This window comes from Zootoca vivipara, chromosome 16 (genome assembly GCF_963506605.1).
Source record: "Zootoca vivipara chromosome 16, rZooViv1.1, whole genome shotgun sequence".
NCBI classification, from domain to species: domain Eukaryota; kingdom Metazoa; phylum Chordata; class Lepidosauria; order Squamata; family Lacertidae; genus Zootoca; species Zootoca vivipara.
Window position 1 is genome coordinate 1,343,923 of NC_083291.1, and position 9,457 is coordinate 1,353,379.

The 9,457-nt window shown below is 49.7% G+C and overlaps 1 protein-coding gene across 2 annotated transcripts in view; it reads right to left on the reverse strand.

Moving 5' to 3' along the window:
* The window catches only part of KANK1 (KN motif and ankyrin repeat domains 1), a 120,424-nt gene extending 111,773 nt beyond the window's left edge, over window positions 1-8,651 (reverse strand). For both annotated transcript variants that reach the window (XM_060269002.1, XM_035097480.2), the window contains exon 1: window positions 8,416-8,651. The gene's annotated coding sequence lies outside the window, so the exon portion shown is untranslated. The remainder of the gene's footprint in view (window positions 1-8,415) is intronic.
* Window positions 8,652-9,457: the final 806 nt, after the last annotated feature.

The following is a 9,457-nucleotide window of genomic DNA, read 5'->3' on the forward strand; positions in this document are numbered from 1 at the left end:
TAAGATCCTGATGAACCTCCCCACCGGGACATATAATTCTTATTATTCAAAAAATAAACTCCTATTCATGTGGAGGAAGCCTGGAAGGCCATTTACTGTTAATAACTCATTCTTGAATTGCCTCCCTTGAAAATCAAATTGCCCCCTATGGGGCATATGCCCCACGCTGGGAACCACGGGCTTAAACAGACACAGTAAAAAGACATAAAGAATATATGGGGAAGGGGCCAAGAGGAAAAGGAAGTGCGGTCTCCTTCTCCTCCTCTCCTTCCCTGGACCCCCTTCTCTCTCACACCAGAGAGGAATGAAAGCTGTTTCCCTTCCCTTCCCCTTGTAGCAGCCACTGTTTTGATATTCATAATTTAGAAGCTGAGAGACGGTGCAGAAGAAAAAGGTAAGAAACTGCTCTTAACAGCATCACAGCTATTCTGGCAGGTAACAAAGAAAGCAGCCTTCGCAGTCATCATCCCCCCCAATGACCATCCCCACTTGAGCCTATGGTTTGGGAGGATGGGACTGCCGGTCAAGGTTTCTTGGAGGGGGGTGGGGGTATGGGTGTTAAAAGGCAAAGTTGGAAGACTTTTAATTAACACCAATAGAAGGATCCGTGAGCTTTGCAGGAGCAAAGCCTCTGTTCACGGTATTCTCCTAAACTCCCCTTATTGTGGGTGGCAGAAAACAACATTCCTCATTCCCACAAGTGCTGTCTTTGTTTGCATATAGCCATTTCTAATTAAAGAAGACTCTCTTTTTTTGCAACTCCAGCGCAAACACTTCTGTGGATATCGCGTCAGTTATAGAAGAAAGCAAAAGGCCAAACAGGTATATTCAGAGAGGAGAGGCCGGTAAAAGACCCTGGGAGATGTTAGAATAAGTAGCAACATGAATAAAATGAAATCTTGCCTCTGCGTACTCAATCTCTCATAGTTACCAGGCCCGGCTCTAGGTGCAGTCCCGGTGGCGCGGGGCCGGCAGGGGGGGCACTGCACAGTGAAGCCGCGCAGAAGCCGTGCTGCGTGCTGCAAGGGCGCCGGAGCGATCTCTGTGCCTCAGCACCAGGGCACCCGACCTGCTCGAGACGGCCCTGATAGTTACACACTTTTAAGTGTGATGCCTTAAGCATGGACCATAGTTACTAGATAGGGATACGGGTGGCACTGGGGTCTAAACCACTGAAAAAAACCCTTTCGTTTTCTCAGACCTTTGCAATGAAACCAACTTTCCACATTCAACGGCTACTAGCCACAAAGGCTGTTTTTCTACCCCCACTGTCGGAGGCAGTAAGCTTTGAAAGACAGCGGTACCTTGGGTTTTCAAACACCTTGGACGTCGAACGTTTCCGTTTTCGAGCACCGAAAACCCAGAACTGCTTTGGTTTCCGAACGCTTTTCGGAAGGCGAACGCACCACGTGGCTTCCGTATTGAGTTTTCCACAAGGAAATGCTTCCAGAAGTAAAGGCTCCGGTTCTCGAACGTTCCGGAAGTCGAACGGATTGCGTTCGAAAGCCGAGGTACCACCAAGTGTGAGGAACCACAATAGGACTGATGTGATTTGGAGCCACATCCCTGGCTTGCTACCTTTCATCTCAGAAAATAAAGGCATAAAGTGGGAAGGGGGGAGCCATGGCCCCGGGTGCAAAATTCTTGGGGGACGCAACCAAGTTCCTCCATGCAGGCACTGGCTTCCATGGGGATCCCTATCCCGCCCTAGCAATCCCAGGCTCGTGGATAGAGGGAAGTGGGCAAGGAGTGACCTCAGCCCAGCCTGGCCCTGTGCTCCTCTCTGTGGCTCTCGAGAGGGGGATTCATCCGCCAAGGGCCGCCTTGGCCAGCCAGGATTCCCCCTGCATGAAAAGGCAGAAGGATTAGTGCAGCCCCGCTTGGTGAGGGGGGCACTCTGGAGGCATCAGCGGCTTACCTGCCCTGGGCACTGGCAACCCATGCTACGCCGCTGGGTGCACCCCCTCCCTCAAGTGCACCTCCTTTTTATTACAGCCTTTGTTGGGTCAGAAGACGTAGTCGAGTACAGAGACTTCCACAAGCCAGAAAGGTAAAAGAGCTTCCTAGTGCTTTCTAGACGCAATGCTATTTCCGAGATTGATGTGCGGGGAGGGGCGAGAATCCTCTCGACTTCTACCGGTTAGGCTGTTTTTCTCTGGGTCTTTGTTTAAAGAGCTAATTGCTGGTGGTTTTCAAATGCAACTCCATCACAGAAAGAGAAGCAAAGGCTCGGCTGTTTTCAACGGAGATAAATACACTTCGCCAAGTGGAAGCTCAATCCCGAATGGCTACCAAGGGAACGCTCACAGGTAGGGCTTGAGAGGAGAGCAGTAAGGACAAGACCTGGAATGTATGACGAGTCAAAATGCTGTGACTGTTTTGCTTAATAAGCTGCCTAACATTTACAATTTGCACATCATTTTCATGGACACACCACAAACAGCAAGCCAGTTTGGCAACATACTGCACTTGGTTTGCAGTGCACTCTGCAACATGATGGACTGGGGGGGAAAGTTCCATGTCAAAAGTTGGAACTTGTTCATATCCTGCTTAGTTTTTCTATTATTCCATCTAAGAAAAATATACACCCAGCCCAATGTTTGTTCTTTATTGGAAAGTACATGCAAGAGTGATTAACTGATAAGGTGCTGAAATAACAAAGAGATTTTGAAAACGACACACTTTCCTGGGCCTTACATGACAGCTTCAGAAGGCACTGTGTTTCTCCACCCAACCTTTAAAAAAATATGAGCAAGTGCAAATGGTTCATATTGAAGTACTGTATGTGTGCAAGCTCTCGTTAAATGCCTCTACTTAATTCCATTAACTAAATTACTAAAGTCCAGCGAGTGGTGCAGGCAGTATAAATTTACAACAGTGATTGTGCTTCTATAAAACCCCACAGTATGGAGGGCTGCCCGTTTCTGACAGCTCCACCTACCCTATAAGCAGTGGGGGGGAAGCAAAAAGAAAGAGGGGGAAAAAATGCTTGCATCAGTTACTAAGCAAGTCCTTCATTAGAGAGTTTTCATTTCACTTCCTACATCTATTATTTAAGACAGGCCATACATACCATGCAATAAGGAAAAGGCGAATAGGTAAGAGTTTAGAAAGCAGAAAGGCATAGTTTGATTCAGAGGGCATTCGTAAATACAACACAGAGGCACATCTTCCGTTTCCACCAAGAGCAAAAACATCTGAACTGATCCTGCAATGCCAAGTTTACAGCAGCGCTCTAGGTGTTAAGAGAAACAATATTTCCAGCTTTAAGAGCAATTAGGTATGTTTATACAGGCGCAACGGGGGGGGGGAGATCGTGAATACCCACCAACTCCTCTTAATTATTACTATCGTTTTTGGTTATTTGTCATGCCAAAACTATGTGGCCAAAGGAGTAATAATCATGGCTATGGGTCAATATTGAAAAGCTCTTACATAGTCCAAGGAAGAGTGTTGTTGTTTTTTAATCTGCATACCCAAGTTCGACAGTATGCAAAGATCTCATACTTTCCTTCATGCCAACTGCTGACAAACACACACATCCTTTGTTTTCCATTGTGACCAAGCCATCTATCTGTCATAAGATGGAGATGTGGAAGGAATTAAGTCAATTCTTCTATTTGCATCAATTTAAAAAACTAGCTTCTGCTTCTTACGTATACCATACCCTCCAGCATTTCTCCAGTGAAAATAGGAACATCCTATTCTATAATAATAAATAATAATAATATTTTATTTATTTATACATCCGACTGGCCTTCAGATGGCTCGGGGGTTGCATAACACCATACCCTCCAACATTCCTCTGAATAAAAGATACGACTGCAATACCTCAACGAGCGCCTCTTCCCATATGAACCTACCTGTACCCTGATATCATCTTCTGAGGCCCTCCTTCAGAGAGGTCCGGAGGGTGGCAACACGAGAACAGGGCCTTCTCTGTGGTGGCTCCCTGTCTGTGGAATGCTCTCCCCAGGTAAGTTCACCTGGCGCCTTCATTATACACCTTTAGATGGCTGCCAAAAATGTTCCTGTTGGGCTGATTGACATCCAATGCCCTTTTAAAATGTGTTGGAGGCGGAGGTTATTGGGTTCTTTTTGTTTCTATTTTGATGGTGCATTTTGTGGTTTTGTAATTTTATCTTTTGAAGACCTGTGCGTATAAGGCTGTATACAAATTTTAAAAATAAATAAACAATACAGTGGTACCTCGGTTTTCGAACATACTACATTACAGAAGACCGTTCGAGTTCCAAAGCGTTCGAAAACCGAAAACTCAATACAGAAGACTCAAAACGTACGGAAAACTCAAACAGGAAGCCGCCTAAGAAGTTTTACTTCCAAGGCACGTTCGAAAACAGAAGCATTTGCTTCCGGGTTTACGGCGTTCCGAGTTCCAAAAGGTCCGTCGACGTTCAAAACCTGAGGAACCCCTGTAGTTCTGCAGGCATTTCTAGGATATATGAGTGGAGTGATGTCACACACTTCTGACTGTTATTACTGGCGAAGTGCGGGGATCCCCCTCAGGTCTGGAGGGAAAAGCCAGCACAAACCCTGGAAAGGGCAGGGGCAAGTCTGAAGCAGACAAAGAAGACGACATTCACAGCCCACGGGGAAGAGGCTGCCCGTCCATTTTCAGAGGGGCTGGAAACTGCAGGGACGAAGACTGCGGTGGCACTCAGGACTAACTTCATTATCACCATCATTTTATTTGTATGCTGCCTTTCCATAGTTTAAACCATGAGTCGGCAAACTAAGGCCTGGGGGCCGGATCTGGCCCAATCGCCTTCTAAATCCGGCCCACGGACGGTCCAGGAATCAGCCTGTTTTTACATGAGTAGAATGTGTGCTTTTATTTAAAATGCATCTCTGGGTTATTTGTGGGGCATAGGAATTCGTTCACCCACCCACCCACCCCAATATAATCCAGCCCCTCACAAGGTCTGAGGGACAGGGGACCGGCCCCCTGCTGAAAACATTTGCTGACCCCTGGTTTAAACTATGCTCAAGGCGGCTTACAACATGACAAGATTGACACAATTACAAACATAACAGATGTCATAAACAATAAATAAAACTCATTAAGAAGTACACACAACCACATGGAAACAATTTCCACGTAAATCATAAGATCTAAAACTAAAAATGCAACAGCAACATCAATAACAGCAACAGCTCTCTCAAACCCCCGTCAACAATACTCCAGCCCAAGAATCTGTTCAACAGCTTCAGCTTCTGTAGCTGGAGTCAGTCCGCATTTCACTCTCCCAGGCCAGATGGGAAAGGGCCAGCAAGGCAGGGCACAGGTCCTTCCAGGGCTCACGGCCCAGATGGTCTCATTTAAAACAACGCAGATAAAAATTAAAAACAATTTAAAAGCAGCTGCAACTTTCAGGCACCTGGTCGGCCACTGTGAGGCCGGAATGCTACACCAGAAGAGCCATTGGCTCTGATCAGGCAAGCTCTCCTCATGTCCTTATATACCAGCTCCTGACCAGTGTTAGAAATTAGCCAGAAGCCAGGCGCATTTTCATAGAATCATAGAGTTGGAAGAGACCACAAGGGCCATCCAGTCCAACCCCCTGCCAAGCAGGAAACACCATCAAAGCATTCTTGACATTTTGCTACTGGAGTGAGCGGATCCAATTGTGACTATGTGGAGATTTGTGGGCGACGGGTTGGCAACCACAGTTTAAAAACCTCTGCCTTAGTCCAAAGTTAATACCATGCCCACTGTGTTTCTCCTTCTTGCATGCTGGGACAAGTGAATTGTTTGAAGTCAAGCCATTGTTTGAAGTCAAGCCATGTAGTTGAGATCATAAAATCATAGATCTTTGGAAGGCACCCCAGGGATCATCTAGCCCAACCCCCCTGATGAATACCAGGGGGTGACCTAACCCAGATTGAAGGTCCCATTGCACCTGAATATATCTGAGTTTCTGACACTGCACCTGACCTAAAAGAACACCGACATGTTCAGTGCAGGTATGCGGCAGAATATAGGTCTTACATACTTTCAAGAAGCTCCTGGTTTGTATCAGGAGCTCTTACAGGGAAGAAATGGGAGCGTGAGCAACCAAAAATCAGGTAATTGGTGCCATAATTAGGTCCGCAGGTGGCACAGCAAGTAACAGGCAAAGCTGCCTGGTGGGGGTCTCCTTTCTGCCAGCCCTCCTGCATCTCCCCCTCAAGTATGCACTCAGTATCTCCTGGAAAGGGGCGCAACACGTTATATATATCCACAGAGGTAAGCAGAGGACTGCTTTCAGAAGACCTGACTTTCAGAAGACATCTGTAGGCAGTCCTGTTCAGGGAAGTTTTGAATATTTGGTGTCATTTTGTGTTTTGATTCCTCGGAAGCCGCCCAGAGTGGCTGGGGGAACCCGGTCAGATGGGCAGCATATAAATATGTTGCTGTTGTTGTTTTCAGGAGGGAAGCACGATCATAAAAGAATGGACTGTAATCCTGCTGCTAAAGAGTACTGTTCCCACTTCAGAAAGGCAACAGCAACTGCAGACAAGCGAAGTTTAAGTGGTAACCATGGAAGTTATCACAGAAGTAGACCAAGAAGTGTTCCCTCCTCAAAGGAAATGAATGAATGGATGCACCCTTATAACAAGCGTAGGCTTAGAAAAGCATTCAGAAATGACCATGTGAAGTTTAAGCCTCGTCTATACACACGCACTAAAACCATTTCATATTCAACTATTAATCCCACTGTTTTGTCCCTACTTCCTAGATCAGGCATCCCCAAACTGTGGCCCTACAACTCCCATGATCCCTAGCTAACAGGACCAGTGGAGTTTGGGGATGCCTGATCTAAGCCAATGCCTTGACCCAGGCACCCCCAAACTGCGGCCCTCCAGATGTTTTGCCCTACAACTCCCATGATCCCTAGCTAACAGGACCAGTGGTTGGGGAAGATGGGCATTGTAGTCCAAAACATCTGGAGGGCCGAAGTTTGGGGATGCCTGTCCTAGATGCAACAATCACCATACCTACGGTAAGGAAGGAAGACTTTTAGCAGTCTGAACTTTTTATCCACATAAATGTTCACATTTACACACACCTATTTGCACAGCAAGGTAAAAACCGCAGGTTTTGATGTGCAGGAGAATACAAGTTTCAATTCAACAGTATTAAAAGCAGCCAGGCTACACGGGGGCGGGGGGGGGGGAGAGGATTTTCGATTTTCCTACAGGCTCCCAACAGACTGCTTAAGTAATAACACTGAGCAGCAGATCAATAAACTTCCAGCTCTGCATAAAATGCAGCTTCATTAGCTAATTCACGTGCACAGCAGCCAAGAGGGAGGGAAAGAAAGTTGAATTCTTTTTTCTCCCTTCAGCAAAGAGAGAGGGAGGGAGAGAGGGAGAGGGGGGACCCACAATGAAGCGCTGATAGGCACCATCTTTTTTGCCTCCAAAATGTTGTGTTCCCTTCGACCTCTCCCCCCCCCCCCCACCTCAAATACCTTTGATGTTTCCAGAACAAAAGCTTCCCTCATTCCTGCTGTTCCAGAGAACGGAGGGAGAGGTGAACCAGCAAAAGGAGGAATGGGGAGGGGAAGAGAGAGAGAGAGAGAGAGAGAGAGAGAGAGAGAGAGAGAGAGAGAGAGAGAGAGAGAGAGAGAGAGAGAAGGGCAGAGGAAAGACAAGCAGCACCCCTCCGAGCACACCCGCTCTCCCCCCCCCCCGGCCCGGGCCATTGCAATGTCAAGTGAAGGGGAGCCCGAAGTTCTTTGCAAAAGAGTAAGAGCGCGGCGGCGCGTTGCTGCAGCTCGAGGCTTTGCAGGCAGAGACTCGCGCAGAGGGAGCCCCTGGCCGCCCCCGCGCAGGAGATAAGGCACCCGAGAGAAAGGAAAGGGGGCGTCGGGGGAGAGGAGGCAAGAGGGCGCCAGTCGGCAGGAGAGCGCTGCCCTGCCGCCTCCCCCCTCCATCCAGGTGGAGAGGGAGGGTTGCCACCACCTGCAAAATGATAGATCCCGGGTCCCTCTCTGTGCCAAGTTAGGGACCCTCTCTCCAGTCCAAGGGTGCGCAATTTTAAACTCTGGGTTGCCAAGCGCAGGCAAGAGTTACAAATGCACGTGCGCGCCGCCCCCCCCCGCGTGCACGTGCGTCCTGTTAGGCTGCAAGAGATCGCTTTGAAGATGCAGCAACAAAAATTCGCCCCCTCCCCACCGCCCCGTCCTGCATTTTGCCTGAACAAAGGTGGCAACCCTAGACGAGGGAAGGAGGGGGGGGTGTTCCCATGCTGCGTTTCCCACGACGGAGTTGCACAAACTTTCCCTTTCGAAAGGAAACACACACACACCCCCACAGCGAAGAGCGAACTTGCATGGGGGCGAAGGCGCAACCGGCCCCCCCTTTCTTGCAAACAAAAAACCCACCTCCGCGGGGGCGAGAAGGACTCACCTCGGGGCTCTTGAACCTGCTGGGAAACAGGAGGAGGGACTCCGGCGCAAGTCCGAGCGCACGCGGGCGGGGAGGCGGGCGAGGGGTCTCCCGGAGGACGGGCCAGGGACCGGCTGCACCGCACAGACGGAGCCCCCCGACCCCGGGAGCTGCGGGGGGAGCAGAAGCCGCCGCCACCTCCGCGACTCGGGACTTTGGCGCTGCAAAAACTCCTCTTGGAAGCAGCTGCAAGCGCACCGGCTGGGAAGCGAGTGCGCCTGCGCGCCGATGCGCCGCCCGCCCCCCCCCCCGCAGAGGGAGGAGCAGCTGGCAGGAGAAATCCCCCGCCCCGTGACGTCACGGATTCCACGGGCGAGGAGGTTCCAGTCACGTGGCCCTTCGCCCGGAGGGGGGGGGGCTTGGCGCGGGGCAAAGGGGGAGGCAGCGGGGGGCGGGGGCCACGTCGGGGATCTGGTGCCTTTGCAAGATCGGGGCGGGGGGGGGAATGTGGCGAGGAATTGGAAGAAGGAAGGGGGGCGGAGGCAGCCGGCGAGGAGCTGCGCCTTCTGCTGGGACGAAGAGCTCTGTGGGGCTCGGAAGGCGGCGCGCTCTCTCTCTCTCTCTCTTGCGCAAAGGTCGCCCCCGGGAAGCGTCCTCGCCTCCTTCCCAGTTGGAACTGGAAAGGATTCTTCGGAGGAAAGCGCGTGCAGCGTGGATGGGACCTAAGAAACGCAGGGAATCAGTGCCGGATTTACCCATAAGCTAAACTTAGGACCCCACTTTCTGTGCAAAAAATAATAATAATAAAGGGGGAAAAACTGGATGTACATTTCCAAAATAGAAGACAAAAAGCAAATAAAAGAAAACCTACATCCAGCACAGTGTTTTGTGTTGTGTAGGCTCCTATGATGGAAGTCATGGCACGGACTGCTCACCTGCTCCCTCAAATATCACATCTTTGCTCCTTTCTATTATAGGCTGCCTACATTCTGCATTCCCATTCTGATGTTGGGAAAGATTGAGGGCACTCGGAGAAGGGGACGACAGAGGACGAGATGGTTGG